Source organism: Anas acuta, chromosome 9 (genome assembly GCF_963932015.1).
Source record: "Anas acuta chromosome 9, bAnaAcu1.1, whole genome shotgun sequence".
In the NCBI taxonomy this organism is placed as follows: Eukaryota; Metazoa; Chordata; class Aves; order Anseriformes; family Anatidae; genus Anas; species Anas acuta.
Window position 1 is genome coordinate 10,682,266 of NC_088987.1, and position 27,570 is coordinate 10,709,835.

Sequence of the window (27,570 nt, forward strand, 5' to 3'; positions counted from 1 at the left end):
GGGCGGCGGGGCCGCCGGCACATTCTGTACATTCTGCAGCCCCACAGCACGTGGGGCCGCGGGAGCAGCCCGGCAGCCGCGCGTTTCGCTTTCAGGCATGTAGCTCAGCCGGTACGGCGTTATCTGGGGGCATGCTGAGCCGCTCGCTCGCTCTCTTTTTCCACTCTAGTTTTAACTGAGGTACGCTTGTTTATCCATCGGGGCTCTACAGCCTATAAACAGGATGTCTCTCGGCTTCCTTTCAGCCCAGTAACGCTAAACCGCTCTGAGCGCAGATAACGCTGCAGGAACCCTCCTGGGGGCTGAACAAGCCTCGTGCCACTCATAGCTAGCTATATGTGTAGCATGGATGGGAGTGTTTAGCTCGGATGTGCCTCTATGGATGTGGCGTGAATTGGCCATCATCGGCAGGGCCACGTTGCCGAAAAGGAAATAAGTGCGTATTTTAGGTAGGGGGCTGGAAATGAGATAGAGATTTAAACCGGATCCTTAAGGATCCTTAATTTACGCTTTGTAAAAACAGTCTGTTGAATAAAACCCTAAACCTGTGAAACCTTTTGGAAAGATGTCAGTGGTTCGTTTAGATGTCACTTTCTAAAGATTTTTCCCAGTCTACTTGGGGGCATGGTGGCACCAAGAGCCTAAAAGTGAACGAGAGAGCACAGAAAATGACTCCGTTAAGTAGTGCTCGCCATGTAGAACAAATTTTTGAAGGAGAAAAAAAAAAGAAAAGAAAAGAAAAAGGAAAACTGTAACACTATATTTCAGGAAATTGTCTCTCTTCAAAAGGTCCTTTTAGGTGTTTCAGTCAGTGTGAAACCAGGGAGGATAAAGGTCATTCTTCTGAAGTACTTTTTGATTTAGGATATTGAAATCACAAATAATAGCAACAACAGAATGGAGGTTTAGTCTGACATGTTCAGTATCTGAGCTTTGATGTTCGAGATGTTCAGTGATTTTTATTGATTGTGATCTTGTTGTAAGCTCTGCCACATATGATGTCTTTTACAACCCCTGTTCCATTAAATCTGTAATTACTTTGAATATCTAATCTTTCCCTTGAAAGAACCTTAAGTTTCTTGCACTTTGGAGAAGTGCTCTCCATACAGAGTGCCAATAGGGGGGAAACTTTAAGCATACTAATCCTTACTGTGTTAATTTTTAAGCCAGTCTTATCAGCTTTGGGGCTGGACTGATGATTTCTTGCACTCGAGGCTGGAAAGCGGGGCTCTAGAAAAAGAGACGAATGTTGTCTGATTTTTATGGGGTCAGCGTGCCCTTGGTTCAAGGGGATTGCTGGTGAGAGCTTACGCTTTTGTAGAGGTTTTAAGCCTCTACCCACCTCTTTAACTGGTTTGTCAGATCAACGCAACGTCTCGTTTACACGGAGGGATTCTGGATCTGTTGCCGAGCCGTGGATCAGAATAGCTGTTGAGGAACAAGTTGTTTTGCCATAGCTCTTCTGCGCGCACCTCATATGCCTACAACTTCATTCCAAAATGAACATGCCTTTTTTTTGACTCCGTTCAGGCTATTTTGGAAGGAGTAAACTAAAACAGGGAGGAAAAATGCTCCGTTCTTCCTGAAGTAAGATGATCTTCATTGGGCATCTTTGCTGCGAGCTGCTGTGCTTTGGCTTTGCCACCTGGGCGGGCAGCTCCCAGGCCACGCGGCAGGCCCGTGACAACCTGGAATTTTTGCAATCCATTTTCTGCTAAGGCAGCGTTCTTAGGAGATCAGATGTTTTCTATAAAAAGCTGGACGATTCTGGTTTTAATAGAGGGGCTGGCGTGCTTGCCTTCTGTGCCCCATTTGGCACCTCATCCTTTCGCCCGAGCGCGCTGGGTGCGTGCCGGGCCGTGCTTGCACCTGGTAGCACGAGGGGCTGACACAAACGAATGGGGTGCTGAAGCTGATGTCCCACCTGCCGTACAGATGCCATTTAAATAAAGATGTGCCCCTGATCCCGAAAGCATTTACCCATCACAAGGGTTGGCAGCGCTGGCTAACATTTAAGCCGTTTCGCTTAGCTCATGGAAAACAGGAGTAGATTTCAGCGCCGGCACCCCGGGGGGACAGCGTGACATTGCGAGCGGTCACGGGCCTCCTGGCTGCTCAGAGACCCCCGTGGAGCTGGTGGCCAGCAGCTCAGGCAGTACAATGGCAGCAGGTGATGCTCTGGAGCAGATCCTGGCTTTGTGAAATGACCGATCCCCTGGGGAGCAGGGCACGCTGAGCTTGAGTTTGGCTTTCCCACGGTGCTGCGTAACCTCTCCCGTGTAGCATGGTGCTGCCCAAGTGCCACCGCTTCTCCGGTGACACGTTTGCATCCCACCTCACCTCCTTTTCACCTCCCAGGGGAAAGCAAATGGCACGGGATCTGTATCTGGGCTAACTGCCTGCTCACGTGTTGGCATTGGGATCAGAGGGGGCGGTTGGGTTGGTGGCAAGGCTCCCTCCTCGCCCCACCACACCTGCGTGCCGCGGCTCCTCTCATCTCCTGTGAGCAGTGCAGCAACTCCAGTCGGGTTTTCTTGCCCTTGTTTGATTTTTGTCTTCTTTTCTTTTGGAAAAGAACAGAGCAGGAATGAAGGGGAAGGGTAAAACTGAATTTCTGTGGTGTCCAATGTCTGTGGTTTGGCTCTGTCCCCATCTCACATCCAGACAAGCCCCATCTCCAGAGAAGCGTGCACTTCTGAAAGGAATACAACAAGTGTCTGTGCTTAAGAAAGTGATGTCAGAACAACCCCCTTCATTTCTCCCTTCTGGAAGTCACTCTGCATACAAAGTTGGTTCCCTTTCCTGTTCTTGCTGTGCCCAAGCTGAGGCCTGACCCTCCCTTGAAGTGGTCTCCATGCCCCTAGCAGCAGCCTGGAGTCCAGGACTGTGCCTTTTCCTCTCTCGTAGGGAAGCTCTCCTTCCCCATAACATAGCTTGGCAAACACGAGGTGATCTCACCTGATGGGACTGACCGGCATGTGGTTCCTGCTCGAACAGAAAGATGAACTGGGCCAGAAGTGATAACTTCAGTCATTCCTGTGCCTGAGGGGGGGACAAAGATTGCCTTTGTCTTGTGTCAAACATTTGCTGGTGCTCCGATGGACTGAGGAGGTGATGTGGCAATCTCCCAGGTGCTTCAGTCTTCATTTAGTTTGTGGCTGACCATTGACAAACACGGTAGACTTCAAAAGTTACAAATTTTAGTCCTCAACCTTGCGTGCCTGCTCCCTGTGTGTTAGCCTGGAGGGCCTTTATTGGATTCATCTGCTCCGTGTTCCTGTTGGAGCTGCTCTGGACCTTGTGGCTTTTAAAAGTTGGAGGGAAAGGTGAAGAAACTTGGTGAAAGCCAAGAAAACAGTTCCTGGTAATGCATTCAGCAATGCTGGTTGAGAAGTGGTAGAAGAGAAGGGATGTGTGCACTAAGCATTTTAGTAGGCGATTTCTTGGTGATAATGAAACATGACGGTGAGGGAAACGTGCTGCTGCCTTGTAAGACAGCACTGCATCAATCTAATGGAGAGAGATAAGCTGATTAATTTTCTCACCATTTTTTCCCCCTGCTATCTTGTTAACATTTGAAGTGGAAAAAAGTCACCTGCTTTGAAAATGTTACTTGGTTAAAGAGAGAAAAACCCGACCAACCAAAAAGTCTGAAGCAAGCATTTACTGTGGTGGGTGGTGGGTGGAATTACAGGAGCCACACGAAAACAGTGCCGTGGAGCTGTCTGCTGGGGATCCTCGCAGGAGGAGCCGCGTGCCTGGGGTGGACGTGGCACCCCAGGTGGTTCTGGTGGCGGCGTGAGAAGTTCTTCCTCCCCAACCTGAGAGGTGTTGATTCAGCCTACTGGTTGGTAATCCCTAAGAGGGGGACCAAATATTAATTCAATGAAAAAAATAAACATTAATGTGAGTAGGGGATGAATTTGGAGCTTGGAAGGAGGGCATTGCAAATGCCGGGATAATGCAAGCCTCTTGAAACTCTCCCCACCACTGCTGGTGGAGCAGAGGCTGCTGCTGCGTAGAATTCAAAACCAGAGCTTGGCTGGGAAATGGGAAGTATTTTTTTTTTTTTGGGGGGGGGGGGAATTAAAAAGAAACAGGAAAAAGCACGTCCTGTTTTTGACAAAGAATAACTCCCAAACACCTTCACCCCTACCTCCTGCAGAACCCACAGACCTCTCCAGAATCTCAACTTTCTATTTCTTCTTTGCTTTAAGAAAAACAGTACAACACAAAACCCTGTTCCTTCCAAAACACCACAACATGGTCTAAAAATCACGCACAAGTTCTGTTACTTGAGGTAGGAGGTAAATGAGTTTTCTTGGGGAATAAATTGCCAGGAGACCCCTAGGTACTGCCCAGAGCTCCGGTGCTCCCTGCTGCTCTATGGCAATGTGTGGATTTGCTGGAAAGTGTTCGAGCAAGTTTTTTGAGGATTTTTCTTAATGCTGGCAGATACTGTTTAATGCTCATAATTTTAATGTAATGCCCATTATCAGTTGTGCCATCCCCTGTGCTTTGTGGATTTGGGAACCTAGCAGCCCTCTGCCTTCTGCTGGGTTTTTGCCTTCCTCCCAGCTGTGCAACTGATGGTCTGGCCTCAAAGCGTAATGCTTACCTGCTGATTGAAGGTATCTCCTCCACCTCTACCTCCCCGACTTCCTTGTTGCCTACCCCCTGTAAGATGTGCTTCGGAGATGCTGGGTGTGGGTTACAAGCTCCTGAGAAAATCTGTGGGTAAATAATTAACGCGGTGTAACACTGAGCTCCCCTCCCCGAGGCTGACCGGTGACAGTGAATGTTCTCCTTTGTAGCTTGTTGTCCTTGTCCTGAAGAGTGGATCTCCTTGATTGGGTTCAGTTTCTTTCTTTCCTTTTTTTTTTTTTTCTTCTTTTACCTCCTCTTTGTGAGAGTAAATAATGCACAAACTGCAAACGAGAGGTGGAATTGCAGACGAGGAGCTGACCTATAAATCTTTGATCTGGTTACATCCTGGCTCAGTGGAGGAAGCAGCTTCTTGCTTGAGAGAAAGTAAAATGAGTCCTTTTGGCTTGATCGGGTGCCAGGACAAACCCAGCCTGTGCAAAACGCTGCATGTGGCTGGGGTCTGGTTTTGGGGTCTGGTTTTGGGGTCTGGTTTTCTCCCTCTAGGAGATCTTCAGAAGCCACCTGAACGTGGTCCATGGCAGCCTGCTCTGGGTGTCCCCCCCAAGCTGGAGGGTTGGACCAGATGGCCTCCAGAGGTCCCTTCCAGTCTGGTTCTCTGAGTTCCTCATGGGAATTAAAGTGGTCCTTAGGGTAATGAAGCAGCTCAGGGCAAGGTTGTTGCTGGGAAGTGCTGTGTTGAGGTTGGCAGAGGCAATGTGGCCTCCCCAGCACTCGGGGCAGTAGGTACGGGTTAGGCTGTGGTGACTGAGATTATCCCAATTTATTTATTTATTTATTTATTTATTTATTTATTTATTTATTTATTTATTTATTTATTTTTGCTATTTGACCCAAAGGCCTTCATGGAACAGCAAACAGCCCCAGCTCCTGCCTGTGCGAGTGTCAGCCCCCATGCTCTGTACGGACCAGGGACACTGCCGGACACCTTCAGCTGGTTTGGATGTCACCCCAAAGTGCCTTTGCTCTGGCTGGTTTAAAACAAAAGCTATTTTATGGCCTGGGGAAACACCTCTGTAGAGATTCTCCTAGGAATCTCATAAAACAGACATCTTTGAGGGACAGAGGAAGATTTTTCTAGGGTGAGCTGAGAACTCACGAAATGCAAGATTTCTGTTTTCAGCTCTGCCTTAGATTCTCTTGTAATTTTGGGCTCTTTCGGTGCTTCCCAGAAGGCCTGTGTCTGTTGCTGTGATTTGGTGGAGTTCAAGTGGAAATGTGTAAAATGCAAGGGTCACAGTAGCAGGATCAATAGTCTCAGGTGAATTGATTCTTGGAGATTGGGAAAAACAAAAGAGACCAACGCCCAGCTCCCAGGTGTTTCTGTGCCTCGGCTTCCCCTTCTGGTAGGTGGTGCTCTGGAAGCCTCCTCCTGGCCGTTGTGCTCAGCCTCGATCAGGTGCGTACCACGGCAGTGAGGCTGTGGAAGGAAAGACCTGCTGCTGGTGTGACCAAGAGGAAGAAAACGGGAAATACCCAATGTGAGCGCAAGTAAGAAGCGGAACCCAAAAAGTCCTTTGATCTCGAGCTTCTGTGGTTTTCTCTCAGTTTGCTTGCTCACGCTCCTTGGAGGATTTCTGGAGGAGCTCCAGAGCTCAGCCCAGCGTCTCCCCTGGTGAAAAGGCACCTTCAGTCCTACCGGGGCACGGCCCCAGTGGGGCTGTGTGCGTGGGGAGAGCCGTGGCCGTGGGGCAGGCAGCTTATCTGGCCGCATGAACCAGTTCCTAAAGCGATGTAGGTGAAGCATGGCCAGGCAGGCTGTTTCCTCTACCGAGTGGTATTTGCTGCATTGTAAAGCTGGAATGGTTCCTAGAAAGCATTAAGATACAAATAATATTAACCAGAACTGAGACAGAACAGCCAGTCGCTCAGAAATGAGAGAAATACTTTACGGTGAGAACAGGGCAGGAGGAATGAGGCTGCCTGTTTGCTACTGCTTAATTCCTGGAGAGCTGCAGCAAAGCCTGGTCCAGCAGGACAGGGCACGAACAAGGTGCTGGGAGCATGTCCATGTGGGACTGGGAGCATGGGGCTGGAGGTAGTGGTGCTGAGGTGGTGAGGACCCCGAGATGCTGGGCTGGGCACTCAGTCCCTCTGATTCACCGCATCCACCTGTCAGCTGGGACTGCTCCATCCCTGGGAGGCTCAACAAGAGCATTTTTTGGTAAGTTGTACCAGGATCCTGGGAGATGCCCTGCTAATCAGTTGCCAAATGCCACTTCTGTGTTTATTTTATTGAGATATTTACCTGGATGGGAACACCTCCTCCCCTTCCCTCCAATATAAAACGTGCTCGCTCGCTCACATGAGCGCTCGTGAGGCCAAAGGGGCGGTCAGCCCTCTTAATCTGTGCTGTCACGGAATAAATAACCTACTGGGCTAAATCCCTGCAAGCTTGTCCTAATCTCACCTCGTCCTCATCTGCGTTCACACGCACGATTGCGTGCTGTCAGCAGGACGTACCGTGCTCCCTTCTCTCACAGCTCAAATGAATAAATCCTGAAAATTGCATAGTGGTGGGGAGCTTGGGCACGTGCTTCAGGCGAGCAAAGCACTGTTTGAAAGGACAGCACTGGCTTCAGAGAAAAGAAATGAATTCCCTTTTATCTAAATTTCACGCTATAATTTGGGGAAACCATGTGTTTCGGTTTTGTTTCATGTTGAATGGATTTCTACTATCATTTCTGTGTTTCAGAGTTGTCAGTTTCTCCAACGGTCTGAGCAAATCTTTCCCTCAGCAGCCAGGAGAGAGAAACTACTGAAAAACAGTGGGGTGTGCGTTTTTTGTTTTCTGCTTTTCTTTTTTTTTTTTTTTTTTTTTTTTTGTACATGGCACAAACACAGAATGCTTGATGAGAAACCCTGATGCTTGCCCCACAAAGCTGCTGTGTCAGGCAGCTCCATTGATCCTGGAGCTGGAAAGCAATGGGGAAAAGCAGTTTAAAAAGGCCAGCGTGGGTTTCAGTCAGACACCAGTCCTAGAGAAGTCTTACATGTACTGGGAGTGGGTGGTTTGCTGTCCTGGCCCTTTCTTGCTGCATGGCAAAGGGCTTGATTTTGAGACCAAATTGACTTTTGGTGCTAGTGCAGTGGGCACAGAATCCAGAACTTGCTCAGGAACCTGCATCTTGGACTCTTAGGGGAACCTGGAGGTTCCCCGTGCCTGTTCAGCAACAAGAGGACAGTTTGAGCCAGGAATGGCTTCTGGGTGTGGAGACTGGGGGGCTTGTAGGGTCCAGGGAGGCGTTTGGGAAAAGGGACCCTCCTAACTCCTTCTCCTTAAGCTGGCGGGAGGGTTTATGGGCCATCTGCAGGGATTTCCCATTGTATTTGCACTGCTTGGTATCTGAAAGAAAGCCAGGAATTTCAGGAGATAAACATAAACCAGTGCAGTGCTGGACAGAGCTGGGTTTTGTTCAGCTGGGGCTTCCCCAGGCGGAGGAAGGTTGTGTGGAGCCATCGGGCTGGTGGAGTCCAAAGCCTGGACGCAGCACAGGGTAACTTACTGCCCAGTGTTTCTTCTCCCGTGCTAACTTCAGCACTGAAGAGCTTGTTGATCCCTTTTCGGGGTGCTTTGGGAGCAATGATTAACCCTGGGGAAGGGCTGATGCATCGCTCTCCTGGGTGAGCACCCCACAAGCTATGGGGGCAGCGAGACCCCGGTGCGGGCACAGGGGAACGGGGAAGGGCGAAGCCCTCAGACCTAGAGGGGTTGGGCTCTGCCCCGGGCTAAGCAGAATAATCATTAGTGTCAACATCTGGCCCATCAATTCTTCCATTAGAAGCACAGTTCTTTGTGGGATTTTAATATCTTGGCTATTTCGGATCACACTGAGAAACAGCATGCCCCCGCGCAGGCACTCAGCGTGGATGCTGTAGTTGTTTGCAAAACCGACGTATATAATAATAATTTATTGCACTGCGACGAGAATGGGCTAAGTGGGAAAAGCAGGCCCCTACGTGGTAGGAGCTCTTTTGTATGAGGCTTGCTGCCGGAGCGATGTGCTTGCAATTAACTGCAACGGCAAGAGAGTAGCTGCTGAGGGGAGGCATTGGGCAAAGGGGGTTTGGGGAGGTTCAAACTGTACATTGAAAAAGCAGAGCTCCTTGATGATAGGGCTGGTTCAGACGCCTTTCAGTCACTGCTGTAGTCCTACAGCCCCCCTCGTAGGGCTAAAACATGTTTTCTGCCAGATTCTGCATCCTTCCATACTCTTAGCCCTGCAGAAGAGACCAGCAGAAGGTCCTCCCAGCGCCTTGCATCACTCACCAAGTCTGAAATCTAGAGCTGACCCTTCATAAACCCCCTGTCCCAAACGAGGCGTTTCTAAACCTCAGGCTGGGTATGTAAAGCTCGGGCTGAAACATTTCCATCCCTCTCTAGGCACAGAATTAAGGCAGGCTGATCTGCAGCTGGGCTGAGGAGCCAGAGCTTTCCTGAGGGCACGAGCTGCACGTGTGTGCGTGAGTGTGCGTGGGTGTGTGTATGCAGCATCCCTTCAAAACAGGATCTGATTTAAGAGAGTATTTCTGTACAGGAAAGCACATAAGTATATGCTTAAGTCCCACGGAAGTCAAAGCAACTTAAGCACGTGTTAAAGTTAATCATGTAATTAAGCGATTTGCTGAGTTGGCCTGGATCTGAGATTGCACATGCGGCTCCCTCGAGCTGAGGTCCCCAGCCCCGTTTTGTAGTTCCATCCCAAGGCAGGAGGTGCTGATTTATTTATTTTTAATCCCATGTTTAAAAACGCCTGTTCTGGCCTTAGTGCTTTGCGTGCTATTGGGAAAGATGATGCGAAAAGTTAGAGCGCTCCGAGCAGCGGCGTCCTTTTGAAATGACTCAGAGAATTTGCACCATTCATTTCAGGAGGGCTCAGCATAGCGAGTCGAAGGCAGAAACAAGGATGTTTCACCGAAGGATACTGTTGGAGTTAAAATGCCGTCTGGTGTGATGAGAATGACAGCCTGCTTGAAATTGGTGTGGTGTAATGTGCTACTATAGATTGCTTTCCTTTAATGCCTTTTTTTTTTTTCCCCTTTCCTGAAGTCTTTCTGCAATGAGTGGGATGCTTGCAGCATGGATCTGAATGTGATATTGTGGAACAAGAATAATAAGCAGGTGCACTGTATCATATTTAAGTGGAAAGCTACTGCCTCGGAGGGAGAAGTAATGCGGTTACTGCTGCGTCTTTTTCCCATAGAACCATTGTTCCCCAAGCACTTATGGGTTTCCCTGTGTGCGAGGCTTATTTAAGTACATTCCCATGCAGGTGGATGGGACGCTTTGCTTCTGAATTGATTTTTGGTGGAGTTTTTTGCGCTTGCAGCCAGTGCTAATATGTAAGTTCTCCCTAACGAGACTAACATTTTGTCTGGAAATAACAGGATGATTCGATGAACGCTCGAGTGTCGCTAATGAAAAAGGGTGGGAGAGGAAATTGCATTTAATAAGGAGTTTAAGTGACAATTTTCTTGCAGAATGCCACCGCGGTTTAATTTTCCCGGCGAAGAGAAAACCAGAGGTGCTCAGGAGGCAGACGCAGTGCAGCTGGGTGCCTAACCCCGGTGCTTAACCCCGTCCCCGTGCTCCTGCGAGTCGGCGCTTCCTGACGGCCGGCAGCGTCCCTTGCTGTCCGTGGGGAGCCCCGCAGACACCGTCCTTGTGGCGTTTCAGCCCTTGTTTGCAGAGCGCTCTCTGGGCTTGTGTTTCGTGTCCCCGCTCGGCCTGGCCGGGAGTGAACCCTCGTCTTGACCTGCCGCATCCTCTGGTAGGAAAGCTGCCAAGCGACTTCCAGCTGAAAACACAGTTTGTTAGGAAAGGGAACGAGTTACTTTTTGGCTTGCCTTGTGGACCTCTGGCCTCCAGACCAGGCAGATCCTCTTTCTAGCCCTCACTGTAGTAAATCCTCCCTTGCCAAGAGCGGCGGTGACGTTAGGTGCTTTTCTGATCATATTCCCTCGCCAGTGTTGGCCCAAACAAGACCTTGCAGCTTCAGGTCGCTCTGAGGAGGGTGTTTGCTCATGTAGAGGTGCCTGGTGACCCCCTTTCCTGAGGAACATCCTTGGCTAATGACTCAAACCCATGATAAGTGGCACTTGGACAGGAGAAGGACACGACTTGGGGCTTTCCTCGCCCAGAGGTACCAGCCCTGAGGTGCTGTCTGGGACTGCCAGGTCTCTGAGAAGCACCAAATCAGAGGTCCCCTTAGCTCCTCCTGGCCAGCACACCCGAAAGTGGGAAAGGAAAACAAAGCTTGAGGTTTCACCGTAGAAGGGCTGTTGGTTTGCCATTTAATGAAGAAAAGAGTTGGGTAGCTGGGGGGCACACGTCTGTGTGATAGGGTGGAAGATGGGGCAGAGCTGAGTGCTTTCCTTGGCTGTGGTGCTTTGTCTGTTTGACAACCCCGTACTGCTACAGGTGCCCGAGTCTCCTTCCCTGGAAATGCAGTAATGGTTTATTGTAGGCATGTTATGACATCTGTATTGAATGTTTTCTTCCATTGTTTAGGTACAAAGTTTTACGTCCTTGGAGGGATCGATATATTCGCTTGTTCAACCTCATAAATTGTAATAACACTATCAAGCCAGTTCTGGAGCTGTTTTAAGATCACGAGGGCCACTGGTCGCAGTGTTGGTTTCCACCCTGAGCTATAACTGGTAATTTCACTGGATCACCTTCCTCCTCAGCGTGTCAGCAGCACCTCAGCATTAATGGAGAAAACAAGCTCATGCGTTAGGGGGTCCCCGTGTCAGAGGAGATGAGGGAGGGGTGGGTTTGGACTGAATACATCTGGGGGGAAATGAGGAATGTATGTGTGTGGTACATCCTGATTTTGCTCAGATGTTTGTTGGTGCAGTATCTAAGGGAAGGCAGCGCTGAGTGTAATTCTTCCCCTGGTGCTGACGGTGCAGGTTGTTGAGGGAAGGAGCAGCTCTGGTGCCATCCCTTGCATTGATCCCCACCAGTCTGTGCAGGGTTGGGCATCGCTTACATCCAGCAGTCTGTGATGTAAGGAGTTGATGAATCCTGGGGCAAGAGAGGAAATCTTTCTCAAGGCAATTTCTCTGTGTAAGAAGGAGATGGTAGCATCTGCTTTGTAAGGGCAGGATCTGAATCATCCAAGTGCAAATGCCTGTGCAGCACATCTTGGCCGTTTCTAGATGAGACACGCCATGGGCTCCACCTCCTGTTCACGGGTAGCTGGGTGGCACCCTGATATTTCTGCCTCTGGCACAGGTTACCCATGGTCTGATGGAAAGCGTGGCCGATTGCAGTAGTCTGAAACTTTCCTGGGACTGGCTGAGCAGTGCGGGGGCCAGTTATTGCTCATCCTTGCTCCCTTTTCCAGCCCACCACAAGCTCTCCTCCCTCAGCAGAGGTCGTGAGCTTTCATGCCAGCCCTGCCACGTGCCCTGTTCAGGGCACAGCTTCCAACTTCATCTCTTGGCTTGCGTCTGGGGGTCGTCGTTGATGGTTTTTCTTTTTTCTTTGTAGTTTCTTGTCCCGTTTTTCCCGTTTGCAAAGTGGGGATGCTGCAGGGAGGTGGTGCACCACCACAGCTCAGCGCTGCAACAACTGCGTGCGCTCCCAGCCCCTGCTGCAAGCGTGAGGCAAAGCGCTTCAGCTGAAACCACCGGGAAGTCAATTCACCCCGATTTGCTAAGCCACAGTGACTTTTGGTTGCAGTCACCTTGGTATTTAGAAAGTGCTCTGGTGTCTGAGAAGGAAAGTGTGTCGTGGGGTTTATTAGTTTTAGTTTAAATGCTTTCAAAGCGCTGGAGACTTCTGCTGGGAAAAAGAAAGGAGGTTTTGGGTTTCTTACGCTATCACACCAGCCCTGGACGTGGTGCAGACAGCTGTGTGGTTGCTGGGGACTTGCCACCTTAGCTGTGATATTTTTGCAGACACGGCTTTAAGTGCAATTCTATTGAAGCACTTTGTAGCCCTACAGGGAAGGGAATTTTAAAGGGTTTGCACAGCCTGGCTTAGAGCTTCTGAACTTAACTGGTGTAAAATGTTCTTGGCATGCTTTTGAGAACAGCTGCCCAGGCACATGCATTGTCATATAACCGATCCTCTCTGTTTGGTTCAAGCATCATCATCCTTCGTTACAGCAGCAAAACCTCACCTGAATTTACCATTCTGCCTCCAGAACCAGCGCAGAGGCTGTGTGCCATCCCACCGTCACATCGCTGGGGGGGGGAAGCTCTGAATTCATCAGTGCCCACCCCGTGCACTGCCTGGTGTCTGCTGTCACCTCTACCCAGTGCTGTGGTTTGTCAGCAAGTGCCCACCATAACCAGAGGGGAGCAGCAGGTCCTGCTGTGCATCTTAAGGTGCAGGGAGGTCTCTTTCTTGTGAATTTATTGCTTTTAATTTACAAAAAGCTGAGATGTGAGCCTCCTTTCTCTCCAGTGTTGACCGAGCCCTTAAAGGCATTGACTCGCATATGAAGACACAGCAAACTGAGGCTTCCCTGCTCCGGGCTGGCGTAGGAGGAAAGGATTTTCTCTCCCATTTAGCAATATTTCCCATCAGCTTTGAATGACAGGTGAAGAAATACAGGTGTTCGTTCACTTGCGGTTTTGGGGTCACCCTTAAATAAATAGGTGAAAGTAGCAACTAGAGACAAACTGAGGGAAGGCTAATTCGTCCTTTTCCTAGCACAACTTCCCGCTGGCTTCGTATTCTGTTCGCTTCAAGATGCTTAAGCCTGCTTTTTCCCCACTTTAAACTCCCGGTTGTTTAAAGCCAAGCCAACACAGGCAGCCTCGTCACAGCTTTACCCTGGATCTGCTCCAAACGACAGCAGCCGAGCCCCTCATTTCAGAGCAAGAGGGGACAAATCCTCGGCTGCTGGAGATCAGCATTGCATCAATTTTGAGACAAGTCTGTCCGAGGAGATGCTTAAACTCTTGCTGCTTCCTTGTCCTATTTGTGTTTCCTCTATCCAACTGGGCTCCTGGTGCGTGCCATCCCATCGCTGTCCTCTTGCTCTCCAGGAACGTGTCCAGCACACCCGGTATTCACCTCTTGAGGAAGGACTGGACAACCACAGCCCTCCTCAGCCAGGCTCATTGAGCAGCCACACTGCTAATCCTCCCCACCTCTCCTCCCTCCTCCTCTGGCTGCTCCGGCAGCGCTGGTGGCTCCTGAGAAGTTGCAGGCGCATTTGGCACCGCCTGCGAGACCTTTCCCTTTCTGTCTTTAACCCCGCAGCATTTGGACAGTGGGAGCGCCGTGCCAGCGGGGTGCCTGCCTGGGGGCAGGAGGTGACATCCTGCAGGGACGGGTGGCAGTGGCTCGTGGTGGCCTCGCAGGGCACCGCCGGGTGGCTCCCCAAAGGGGGAAGGGGGCTGTGGGGCAGCGGGGGAGGAAGCCTTCACTCTTGCTCCTCGCGGCACGCAACTTTGTTTTGCTAATCGTTCCAGCCCACAGGAATTTCGTGTTTTGCTGATTTTTGGTGCTGGTGGTTCTTTTTCTTTCCATCTCTCTTTTTTTTTTTTTCTTTCTTTTCTTTTAATTGTTGGAGCTGGTTTTAATCCCTGACCATAATAAAGCCGCACTGTTAACACAAGCAGCGGGGTAGCTGGAATCACAGCTGTACTACAAGCTCTGCTTTTAATTTCAGGCTGTTATTAATGAGGCTAGAAACCTTCCCCTCCCCCAGAGGAGCTTCAGCCGTGTGTCTTCATCCAAGAGCCTCCACTGGGTGCTTCTGAGCATCCTTGGCTCTATTTGAATACAGCAGGCTGCAGGTAAACCATTATGGATTTTGATGTAATGAATCCATGAGCAGCAGAACTGGGTGAAGAGGTTCCTGGCTGCTGCCCAGCCCCTTCCCCGGTGCAGGGAACTCAGCACGGGACAGATATTTTGGATGGTGAGGGTGTCCTGCCCTCTAAATGTGTTTGGAGAGGGACTGAAAGCGCTGGGATCATCCTCCTCAAAGCACAGAGTGAAAAGTTTGTAAGCAGAGGTGTGGGAAGGCAGCCTTGGTCGGTCTGTGCTCCTTGTCCCAACACGCAGGCGTGTGATAGTCAAAACGGAAAGATGAGAATTTTGAAACGAGTGAGAAAAACAAAGCAAACAACAACAAACCCAAACCAAGCAGCTCCGTCACCTAACCTTTAATTTTCTGTGGGGCTTTTTGAGGCCGGTGATGTAAGATCCAAAGGTGGCCTGGATGCTTTTGTGCACGTAAAGAATAACTTCAGTGCTAATGACCAAAAGAAGAAAATAAAATTGGAAAGAATATTGAACCTCCTGCCTCAGGACTTAGTATCTTTTGGACACTGGAATAAGACAGCATTTGTTCTGCACACCTGCCTGTTAGGGAGGTTTTGCATCATCCTTCAAGGCATCGAGAAGCAGCTAGGATCAAAGACGAGACACGGTGGGGGAAATGGGCCAAGCTGCTGATTTCTCCACGGTTTTCCCATCTTCTTCCTGGCCAGTTCTAGCGTGGCCTCGCTGGGCCCAGCATGGCCCCGTCTCTGCAGTTGTTGTCACTGCTTTCCTCTGCAGGGTTAAATGAGAGCTCTTCTGATTCTGACACGTGCTGAGAACTGGGAGTTGGTGCAGACTCTTCCTGGGTATTTGGGACCCAAGATTTCCTGCCTTCGGAGGTGGAGTGGCTCTGTCTTTGCCTTTCTGCTTCTGCAAAATCCTGAGTGCCCCCAGGAATAGTCGGTTGATTACCGAGGAAGCAGCAATGGCAAAAAGGTTGTATTTTTTTACATTGTAATATTTTAATTGCATCCTGGATACGGAAATCCCAGTCTGTTGCTGAAGCTGCTGCAATGGACTTTAACTCGGAGGTTGTCAGGACTTGAGAAAAACTCCCAGCAATTTGCATCTCTAATGCACAGCCCCACGCTCCTGTTTCCAAGCCGTGTGCGTTACAGAGGACGAGTTTCTCTGTGCTGAGGTCACGTAACCCTCCCAGCCCCAGCTGCGTGTGCCGAAGGCCAGGCTGCCTTTTATTTCCAGCACAGATACAACTGAAGTGCTGCTAGCCTGGGAACCAGCCCTTTAGGATTGTAGCCACAATAGTTCCTAGCTTTTAAGTCAGCACCCCCCTTCCCAACAATATAATTAAGAAAATTACTGCTCGTGCATGTGCACATGTGCACGCATCTTCACAGGGAACCCGTGCTAGGCTGGTGTGGTTCAGCTTTCCTCCTCTTTGTGTCCTGCGTGTCAGCAGCGTGATGTTTGAGGCTGACACCCCGCCGTGTGTGCACTAGCCTTTTTCCTAGATGGATCGATGGGGTTTCCAGTAAAGACAAACAAAGTCGGAAGCGGGGAGGCGTTGAGCACGCAGCGCTGCCCCCTCCCAGCCCAGCCGGCTGTGCTCAGCTCCTTATAGGGCAAAAAAAAGGAACAGGAAAAGGGAGCGCAGCGTGAATACCAGACATACAATGCATTCCTTGCAACTGCACTCTTGGAATTTGCTTTTCCCCAGAAAGTGAGCCCTCTGCACATCCATTGAGTCACTCTGTACTGTTCAGCAGGGCCAGCATCGAGCTGGCTCCAGGGAACAGTGACTGTCTTGTGTAAGTGCATTTCTCCTCTGCGAGGGGCTTTCTTTCTTTTATTTTTTATTTATTTATTATTTTTTTTTTGGTGGGGGACAGAGCAGGGAAAAGGACTGGAACGAGGAAGGGGAAAGGAGCCAGGTTGTCCTGAAACTGGCTCTGACTCCTGGCAAGCTGCGAGCAGGTAGACTCCAATTGCATTTATTTTCTTGTCCTGGTTGTCCAAAAAAATCAATCTTGATTCATCATTAGCCTCTGCCTTTAAATTATATTTTCCCTGAATAGCATCTTCCAGTCAGTGGTAGGCAGAGGATAGATCAGGGAATCGATCCTGGGACTTCATTCATAACCTGGCTTCGCCCTGCGGTACCGGACAGCTGCTCTGGGGCTGTGCTGCGACCCCAGCCCTCAAGGTATGAAGCACCAGCACTGCACACATTAACCAAGGCTCCTGATTTCTCCAGACGTGCCTGGGGTTCGGAAGCGTTGGTTTCTTTGCCTGGGTTTTGCATCCTCTCGTGAGTGTGAATGAGGAAGGTCAGGCCAGTCCATCACCTCCCCGCCTTGCCACTGACTCAGCGTGTGCGCAGACAGCTCCTCGCCGAGCCACCACCGCAGGTGCTGTGGTTTCCTAGATTGTTTGGAAGGCAAATTGGGGATGGGAAGCCACAGCGGAGTGAATCACGGCTCTGCCTGTGGCCGTGCTAGCAGACTCCTCCAGCCAGCCCCACGTGCACTCACTCGGTGAGAGCTTTCCCCAGACCACGGATGCGACCCCTGCATCCTCGTGCACCTTCCCATGGATGCTTCTTGCATCTCGTGGGGCCAAGCAGGTGGAGAACCGGGCGAGTGTCGCTTAGCCAGCAGGTGTTTCTGGTCAGGGAAAGAACAGCCTCACGACTGAGTCATGTTTTATTGCCTCGGGCTCAGGCTGCCTGGAAAGCAGCCCGCTGTTGTCTCCTCGCAGGCCTCGTGGAGGTGATGCTGCTGCTTCGTTTCACGTGCTCCTTTCATCTGACTCGGGCACCGTGCTTTCCCGGCTAGAGGATGGGCTGTGACAGTGCTCGGCAGAGGCAATCTGCGGAGCTTTGTGAGGAGCCCATCTGTTTCTGTGCCTGACATCTGGGTTATTCCATGTTCCTTGCCTTCATGCTTTCCTGTAAAACCAAGCACGTTATTAGGACCCGAAATAGTAGCTCCTCTGGGCCATGTTGTAATAGGAGGGTGTTTCATGATGACAAGTTCCAGCGCTGCATGAAGGCAAAGCTCTTTTATATATGCAAGAAAATAGCAACAAGCTGCTGGCAGGTCATGCGTGGCTCAGCTCTTTGAACTTGTACATTACCGAGTGTGTGCTGTCTCTGTTCTCAGAGACTGTGCTCTGCAACAAGCACTGTAAATTATCCGGCGAGGATAATAGGGGAGTTTGTGACGGTAGAAGAAAGAGGAATGAATGGCAAATTTATGCTAATGAAAACATCTGTTGAGTATTCTTGCCACTCTTCCCTCATCCATCCCCACACACATCCGGAGGTTGTTTAAAGCCAGGTGGAGTAAAGAGACTTCATGTTTTTTCCCCTCAGCGCGTACCCAGGGCTCTTGCAAACGTGTAGCTATGGGTGCAAAGCAGAAACATTTGGAGTAGGACTGACAGGTGTCATTTTTTGGCTGTGCCCCACATGTAAGTGCATTATTGAGCGCTTTGCCATACCTGAGACTCTCCTCCAGTGTCCCCAGGGGTTGGTTTGCTTGTGGAGGGCTTTCAGATGCTGCAGGTAACCTGACCTGTGTGCGTGGCTATGGAGCATCGTGACTTTTGTGGCTGCTGCAGGGCCACAGCCTTTCTTTGCTGCTTCCATTTCTGCTAAATATGAAAGGGAATAATCTCCCTGGCTTGTGTTTCTGAAGCAATAACACATTGGAACTGGTGGAGCAGGAGAACCGGGCAGGCAACTGGTAAATATTTCCGTAAGTGTTGTGATGTTTTGCTTTCCAGAATGTTTTCTTCTTGCTGGAAAAAAAATTAAAAATATAAAAAAATATTCAATAAACACAAAGCAGGCAACATGTTTGCACCTTCTAAGTGCAGGGGAATGCTGAGCTTCTGTTGCTTTTTACTTATTTATATTTTTTTGTGGTACTGCCGTAAGGTGTCTTACCAGAAGTAGGGGCCATCATTATTAGAGAATCCTGTAAAACAGCTGCAATAATTGCACAATGTTCTCTGTCGCTATCAGTTTTATAATTATTCATAGATGTTTTTTTAAAAGCCATGAGGGACTGTCTCAGCACACATCATTGATTTTGCTAATAAAATCCTGTATTTTAATGGTACCTTGCATTGGAAAAACATCAGCTGCTCCATAAAATTAAGACTCATAGTACCGTAGGATGGGAATATTTCCTGTTGTCTTGATGGAAGGGATTGATCGAGATGGATTTATTTGGTCGCTTAACAGCTTCTGGTGCAAAAGCAGGTACCTCAGCTCCTCTGCTCCAGCCCCTCCGAGCAGGGGTTTGGAGCCCAGCATCCAGCTCTGCCCCCGACGTGCCGGTGTCCTGCCCCGGGACCGGCTGCGATGCAGCAGGATGCTGTGGGGCTGCAGGAGCAAAGCCACTTCCCTGCCAGCTCTGGGCTGCTCTGCTGCTCCGGGTCGTTTTGCCAAATGCCACCCTGCCCCCGAATCTCTCTCTCCCTGTAAGGCCGCGGTAGGTGTTGAACTGGCAGTCAAAAAGTCACCGCTGAGCCAAAGCTCCAGGCCGGCGTGCTGCAATTAGCGGGCTCGAGCACGTCCTTAGTTCAGCAGGCAGAAGTCAGGAGGTGACACGAGCGTGTGTTTTATTGTATTTATTTATTTAGGGAGCGTGCGCGCGTTGTATTTCAGGGAATGTTTCGCTGTCAGGTTCACGGAGCTGAATCAGATTTAGTCTTACAGGAACCAGCCCAGTTGTCCGTAGCAACCTGAAATTGATTTTCCCCCTCTGCCTCCTGAAAGCTGTTCCCTCTTGAATCATCCCTTTAATTTAATACAGCGAACAGGATGTCCCTGCATGCTGAAACTTTTTTTTTTTTTTTTTTTAAATAATAAGTAATCTAGGCAAAAATTTCTTATTTGAGAAACAGCCGCGACTCCATCTTTCGCTGCCTGGCGTTAGTGCTTCCTGTGCCATTTCCCCGTGCTTCGTCCCGGGCGCCAGAGGCCATTAGCGGGGTTGGTTAATTATTGCTGTGGTCGCAGGGAGACCTCCGCCTGCATGCTCTGGCCACGTTGGTCATCTTGTCCCCTTGGTGGCCGGTTCCCGTTGAGTACAAAACCCTTTTGCCAGAGATGAGGGATTGGGGCCATGTGTGGTTTTGCTGTCTTGAAGACCGTTTGCCTACACTTGGACATTTTGGAAGAATATCGGCTTGCAGAGGACCAGCAAAGACGGTGCTTTTCCTGTGGTTGCTTGCCCCTGGCTTCTCCATCCCATTGCAAGACAGCAGAGGGACTTCTTCCCGTGCCTGTGGCTCTGGTGTTGCTTGGTGGGGCTGCTGCAGGGAGGATGAGGCCCCTCTGGGCTGGGGCAAGGTGTGCACAGCAGCATTTGTCCCCTCCTGGCCTTGTCCACCCTTGTCTGTTCCTTACAAAGGGAATGGAGCTGCTGCGTCCATCTGTGTGTAGACCATTCCCAAAAATTGAGCCACTTTGTGCTGTGAAACTCCTGCCTTTTCCTGGCTTGTTTTTTTTTGGGGAAATGCATGAAGTTAATCGTGCAGAGCCTTGGGCTGCGTGTCCAGCTGCCGGCGCTTGCAGGGGGGAACCGTGCCACTCAACACGTGTGGTGTACGGCACCTGTGGGGGAGGTTGCCGTTTAATCTTTCCCTTATTTTCACATCAGTCAAAAAATCGGTGTATTTAATGTGCATCAGCTGAACAGTTCACCAAATAAACCACCCAAAGAGGTTAATCTCCAATTCCTCGCTGCTTTTACTGTCAAATCCAACTGCTTCAAAGACAGTAATGAGTGTAGCTCTAATGATGAATTTCACATGCAGAGGTAGCAGAGGCATTTACTACATCTACTACTTTCAGGTGCCAAAACTGAGAGTTATACTCTCTTTTCTCCAAAAAACTCCCATGTTTTGTTTATGGTTGTAGTACAAGCCTCAGAGACTGAACAGAGCACGTCAGTCAGTGCTCATCTCTTCTGGATGTGGTCTCTGTGTTTCTTTATTTTGGTACAAAAAGCACAGAAATAAATATCTGGAAAAAAAAAATCCATGATCTATGTGACTTCCATCTTACTGTTCAGGAGGATCATATTGACCATGAAACATCCTTTCTGGTCTCCTTACCATTGCCCACCCTACATGCTCCCTATCTTCCAAAAGCTGCAAGACAGTGAGGAGCCCACTGCCCCACATCACTGCAACCCGGTTTTCTGCACCGCCTGGCTTCTGTACATCCCTAGCAAGTAGGGTGAACCTTGCTCTGGGTCAAAATGAGCTTCCCTGCATCCTTGTTTGCATTTGTCCCTGCAGCAGGGACGCTGCCCGTCTGAGAGCTGGACGCGACCCGGCCGGGACACGCAGAAGTTCCTCGACTGTTGTCTGCAACTTCTGACAGCGGGATATTTGTAAACTTAAACGCTTCCTCCCAGAAGTATCAAAGGAACTAAGGCCACTTTTCAGCATGAACATGAAAGGCTTTCGCGCACCAGCGCAGTGAGCATTGCCATGGAGAACAAAGGCTTTTGCTAATCGCTTCTAATGCCTTTTAAGTTTATGCCTCATTTTTCCCCCGTTTTCAGACAGCCTCCCAGAGTACCGAGACTTCAGCGACTGACTCACCAAATAATTAACAGAAGAAGGACTCTATCTCTGAAACTTTTGAACACCTCTTTTAATTTTCTTAAACCAGCCGGTACCCTGGCCAGCTTCCAGTTTGTGTAATTACATTTGGTCTAGCTTAATCCCTTGGCAGTTTCAATTGCGTGTGGTAGTCTTCTTGGCTCCCCGTCCTGGGCTGCCATTCAATACTACTCCATGGCTTTCAACAGCCACAATCCTGCCGTGGAACTGGTTGTGTTTTCTTGGTGGAAGCACTCCTCACACCTGTGTCCTTTGCTGAACATCCATAGCTCTCACTGGTATGTCGGGAGGTAATGCATCTGATCCTACAGACAGTCTTGTTGAAATCACCAAAGCTACTTGCATTCCTAAGGATGGGCATGTACTTAAATTCTTTCATTGGTTGGACATGCATGCTTTTGAGGTTACTTTGAGCTCTTCGTTTTTAGTAGGAGGCATTTATTGCTGGTTCTTTGCAGCTACTGTGTGTTGTAGGGACGTTATTGCTGCAGGTATTTGTCTTTATCCTTGGAAACACCACTTCTGTTATCAAATCTGTGCTAAATAGGAGAGCGTCACCTTCCTGTGCTGACAGCAGCGGGGCTTGCTCTAAGTGCTCTACTGGTAAGAGAGAGATGATCAAGGGAAGCAAAAGTCCAGGGCAGCTGAGAAGGATTGAGGAAAAAAAAAAATCCAAGTGGAAATTTGGAGATGGACAAAGAATGGTGGTGAAAGGGATAGACGGCGGGTGGCATGGGTAAGAGTTGTTGCATTGGCGCTCTGACCCCCAGATGTGCAGCAGGCATCTTTGTTTTCACAGCAGATGGCAAAAGGAGTGGATCTTGGCCAAAAAAAGTTCCCACTTTGAGGCTAAGAGCAGCCCCTGTTAAGGGGAGAGAGGAATTTAGGCTGGGTAGGATGCAAAAAGTTATCCATGGAACAGTTGTGGCAAATTGGTTGCTACTATGTGGCTCTTATTTTTTTGAGACCCCCCAGACGTAAGAAGGCAAATGTATTATCCCTGCTTTCCCTTGTTGCTTGTTATCTCCTGAAATTTGGGACATTCTTGCTATTCAGAACTCTTCCCCTGTGTTTCCCAGCGCTGCTCATGTAAATCCTTTCTTTGTTCTTCCTCCTTTATCACTAAACCCTTGTGTTCAGGAGAAAGATTTCTTTCTGCTAGCTAGAGCATCCAGAAGATTGAGAGGTAGGACATATGTTGTGAACACAAAAGTTATTCAGTATTTCATCGAATCTGACTTTTCTCCTTTGGGTCCATCCCACAATTACACGCACTCAAGTCTCCGAGTGGATGGGAAGTTTTGCCCCTGTTGGTTTCAATGATGCTGGAAATAAAGCCACCGGTGGCAATATTCCGGTTTGTCCTCTGTCACAGTGCTGGAGTCGGAGCCATCTGATTTTGATGTGTACCGGGTACTGCTTTTAGCTTGGCAGGACTTTATGCAAAGGCAGTGGTGCACTTTGTTTCCTGGAACAAAGATTTATCAAACCCTTATGGTGGCTGTCAGAGAAAATGTGGCTAAGTTTGAGTGGTGGCATATGATGTATTTGCAGTCATTGATGTTGCTTTTGAAGATCTGCTTGAATGTTAAATAACAGGGTGGAAGAAGTTGCAGTTCAGAGCTGTCGGTTTACTACTGGACCCTGTGCCTACCATCCTAAAAACAAACCTCTTTTTTTTTTTTCAGAGTCCTTTATAATTGGGTGTGCCTGAATGCATCAGCCTTTGGATGTGAGCGTCTTCTCTTGAAGCAGCCTTGTGATATCCTAGCTGCCTGTTCTCACGGGGTAAGGAAAGCAATACACATGCAGAGACACAAGACTACGAATCTGCTCTGAGCAGAAGCAGAATGGCAAAGAAAGGGCAAGCCACACGGGTGCCTCAGTTCGTAAATTTTGACAATAGTGAACTTGTTGTGGAGAGAGGGAACAAACTGTAAATCCACTTACTGTAAATAAGACAAATCACAGGCTTAAGTTGCAGCAGGAGAAATTTAGATGAGACATTAGTAAATGATCTCTCGCATTAAGAATAACTGAGCACTGGAATGGATTGCCTGAGGAGCTCGTGGAGTTTCAGTTGCTGGAAAGGTTTAAGGATGAGTTAGAAAAGCTCCATCAGATGTGTTTTAGGAGAACAAATCTTTCCGTGTGGTGGGGAAATGGACTAGATGACATCTGGAGAGTCCTTCTAACCTGTTGAATGTTAGAAATTGGAGAAAGTGTAATTCTTATCTTGACGCTATTCAAAACTTAAAAGGTAGAAAGCTATTTGTGCAGAAGATTGAAAGGAAAAAGAAAATGTGCAGAAGGAGCTGCCTGGTCTGATGATGAGCTTTGAATCTATGGCAATAGCTGTGCTCAGCGTCTTTGTTACTGAATGGTGATGTCCCTCTGGAGTGAAGTGCAAAGAGGTGGAAAAGCAGTTCGGTCCTTGGTTATTGGCGTGTAATCTAACCTTGCCATAAAAACAGGAGGTTGTGTCAATTCCTGTTCCTTTGTAGCAAGTTCTTGCAAGTTTGGGTCTCTTCTGTGATCCTTGTTAAGGGTTTTACTCTTACTTTCAGGTGGGTAGTCTCATATGTGTTGCTCTGATGTGAGAGGACAATGCTACAGATTGAGGTATACTGTGCAAAATATAAATAACGCGTGGAACACATACAGAGGAGCCAAATGATTGCTTTTCCTCTTTGTTTCCAGGGCTGATGAGATGGCGGTTTAATATTTCTTTTCTTGTTCTTCTGTTCCTGTTCTCCATTGTGTTTCTTTGTCCCGTCTTGACAGTGAACACAGCAGGCTTTTTCTGTGTTTAGAAATGCTAGCTCACCAGCTGGGTGTTGAAATTATGTCCTAAGGATGGCTGCTCCTTTAGTTCTCTCGCTTCTCCCTTGCTCCCCCAGGAGCTGCAGATGACAAACCTGGGTCAGGCAGTCCTGGCACCTCTGAGGGATCATCACCAGAGGAGCAGAGTTTGGGTCCTTCATCTTCTTGTGCAGCTGAGCAGGACAATGAGATCCGTCTTCTGTGTCTGAGGACACCTGAAAATGAATGGGAAATTCTTCAGCCTCCTTTTGGACTTTGGGATTCGTTTGGTTTCTCTAACATTTGCCTTTCATTCGTAATGTCAGCAAATACTGGTGTCTCCCCTAGAGTTACATGAGTGTCTTATTGTTTGTTAGCATCTTCTGTTCAGCGGAGATAAGCTGTTGTGTCCCAGTGGTACAGGATCGTGGAAGAAACTTTCAAATAGCTCTAAGAAATGCAGATGCTGTCAAGAGAGAAGGGGATGCCTTTCTCTGCAGTCACCTTTGTATGTCTTTTTTTTTCCTCTTGAGCTTTAAAATTCGTGCAACTACCTGCTCAAATCTTGAAAGCAAAATGCATTCATGGAAGGATACAATTTACTGTGTGCCCCCTGATCTTTTGATCTCAATCAATCAAATACATCCAAGACCTTGCAGTTCACCTTATGGCAAGGACGGCTAATAAGTTGAGGGGTTGTGCCGATGGCACTGATGGTTTTCCAGCCTCGTTCTTTTTTATTCTTGTTGTTGCTGTTATTTTTTATGATTCTAACCTTTTGGACTGGTCAGGGTAAGATTATTTGCAAAGAATACTCCATAAATATGCCTGTCAGGATCGGAGTTAACATTCAAACGTCGCTGCTTAGCAAAAGAAAACAATATGCCAAGGTCCAATTTAGATTTCCCTGCAGGGTTGAAAATAATGACAAGACTCACTTAACGTGGCAGAGATGAGTCTTGCCACCTTTATGGGAGTGGTTGCCTTGCAGCCTCACAGCACGAGGCAGCTGTGCAGCTGGTGAACTTGCTGGGTGGACCTGAAGATCTGGAGTCTGGCACCTCGTGCTGGGGCAAAACTGGGGCAGAGGAGCCCTGAGGTGCCTCTCCCAGCTCTCCAAGGTGCAAGCTCAGTCAATTCCGTAGCTTTATTGGGATGATTTTGCAACTGAAAATTCTTTTTTTTTTTTTTCCTAATGTTATGCTCCTTGCCTCCACCTGCAGACGAGGTTTGTGGAACTGCTGTGAGCTCCGTGTCCCACAAAGCAGTCCCGTTTCCTTCCGTGCAGTTGAGAACAAACGTCCTGCTCCGAGCGTAGGCTGGTGTGCATTGCAGGCATGGCTTAAAGTCCTAGCATATTGTGAGTAGGGAGTGTGGGTAGCTCTCTGTGATTTTTTAGAGCACTTTGGGAATCGCAGGTTTTGGTGGGCAGCCGCTTGGGTTTTCCCCATCGTGAATATTCATCGAAGCAGTTCCTAGATGGCTCCTACCTCAGGTTTGCTTCGGAGGAGGCTGGCAGCATCCAGCGGCAAGAACCTTGCTTGTCTGTCAGGAAGTGTAATGGTGTATTATCGACGTTTCTGCGGTCCTGTCAGCAGAATTAACTTCTTTGGGTGAGAGCAGCGGGAGGAGTGAGGCTGCAAGGCAGCAGGCTGTTATTTAAGCATTAACCTGCAGTGTCTGAAAGCCACAGCAGTGCGCTGTGTCGAAATGCTCTGTTTATAGAGCCTGATCATGGAAGCAAATACACTTCATGTCAGAAGCGTGTGGATATTTTGAGGTTATTTTCTTCCTCCTTTCAAAGATGAGCACGTGAAGGCACAGCAACGGAGCCTTAGGTTGGGTCTGAGAGCATCTCACCCGTAGGTTTGGCAAAAAAAAAAAAAAAAGGAAGGAAGGGGGAAAAAATAAAAAAAAAAGGCACATGTGGTGAAAGGTGGCTCATTCCCTGAAGAAATTATGCCATGAATTGAGAAAGCAGGCTTGGACTGGGTGGTGAAATAACTGTGCAAAGATGCAATGCGACTTGTGGAAAGTCATGTGGCACCTTAGTGACAAATCCTCTACGACAGCCCAGCAGTTCTGGGTCCAACTCTGCAATGCTGTAACTTGCAGCCAAACAGATGGGGCCAGTTCCTCGTCAGAGTCGGCTGAAAAATTTAGAAACAAAAATAAAAATTAGCATTTCTTCCCAGCTTAAAATTCAAAAGCCCCAGAACCTGCAAATAACACTGACTTAACCCTTTGCTGGACTCACCTGCCTTGCCTATTAAGCTAGGAATAGAGGAAGAAGAGGCCAAGGAGCGTGGCAGAGCAATGCTTTTGCTGTGCACCCTCCAAGCCCTGTGTCCCCCTGGGGTCACTGCCATGGGCTGAGGAGAGGTGTCCCCATCCTCAGGGCATGGAGGGGAAAAGCGTTTGGTGGTGCAGGAATTTTCTGTGGCTCAAACACCAAAATGCATTTTTTTTTTTTTGTTCTGAAAGGAATTGAAAGTTATCAGCAGGGGTAATAGGCACCTTGAATGAAATCATATGGAGGCATAGGAAATAGCAGGGTATTTTTGAAAATATCCATTGCATGTATTCCTCTTAAGAAACATGTTGAAGATGCCATATCCATAAATACTAATAAGGCTGTTTGATTCCAATTTTCAGGTAAGATTAACATTTTATTGAGTATTATATCTGTCACATTCAATGCTTTAGTGTACCATCCTCTCCGGCTTATTAGCATAATTGCAGTGCTTAAGCAACAATAAAAAATTCAACAGTAAAATAGCAGTTAGCACAGGCAATTTGTTATCAAAAGCTTTTACTTAAGGACAGCTTCTGAGCATATTTATTATCAAGTTAGGGCTATACATTATTTTTATTTAGAAAAACAAGAGGGGACTGATGTAAGATTTTTTTTTTTAATGGCTGAATCAGAAGGCCTGAAAATTGGTCGCAGCCTTTTTTTCTGTTTCTTAAAAGTGCTCGGCGAGTTCGCTTGGGATGGGAAGAGAAAACAAAACCTCAGGTCTGGAGTAGGTTCGCAGTGTTCCTCACTCAGCAGAATAATCCTGCTGACTCTTCGAACCATCCCAAGCGCCCTTTTAAGTCCCCTCACCACGTGCCGGGGCCTGAAGACACATCCCATGACGGTCGCTCAGGCAGCGATGATGCTCCTTCCAAGGGTGGATGAGTGGGTGGTGGGCTTGGTTTTGGAGGCTTTGGGGCTTGGCGTTGGTTTTCAAAGCAAGATTTCTGCCCCAGGGAGGACAGACGGGGCTGGCCAAGCAACAGTGGTAGTCAGGAGCCTGCTGGTGTCAGCAGCGTGGTGCAGGGCCGGAGGTGGCCCAGACTCACGCCCTGCCGGTACCACAACCTGGAGGTTATGCAGGGACGTGCCCACAGATGGGAGGGATGGGATGGGACCCACAGGGACACGGGATGTGGCTGTCGCTGAGGCCGGAGCAGAGGAGTGTGGTGTGGCTGCACGACAGTGCTGCGTGCTCCCGCTGTTTCTCTTCTCCCTTTGAGGGCACGTTGGGGAACAGGTCTTCTCCAGAGGATCTGTAGCTGAGATGTGAGTGTGCACGTCTGTGTGCAAGCACCTGCCTGTGCACGCACACGTGTATATGCACGCAGTCATTGCAGTCAGTGTGGCAAGATTTCATGTATATGTTTTAATTGGCAACAAAAGGCATTTTGGGGGGGCAAAT

At 48.8% G+C, this 27,570-nt stretch overlaps 1 protein-coding gene across 24 annotated transcripts in view; it reads left to right on the plus strand.

Annotated features, from left to right (window-relative positions):
- The window catches only part of LPP (LIM domain containing preferred translocation partner in lipoma), a 381,405-nt gene that overhangs the window by 88,551 nt on the left and 265,284 nt on the right, over positions 1–27,570 (plus strand). For 22 of the 24 annotated variants that reach the window (XR_011099536.1, XM_068692525.1, XM_068692517.1 and 19 more), the window contains one exon: positions 22,753–22,852. The exons of the other annotated variants lie outside the window; for them this stretch is intronic. The gene's annotated coding sequence lies outside the window, so the exon portion shown is untranslated. The remainder of the gene's footprint in view (positions 1–22,752; positions 22,853–27,570) is intronic. 24 annotated transcript variants of the gene reach the window in all.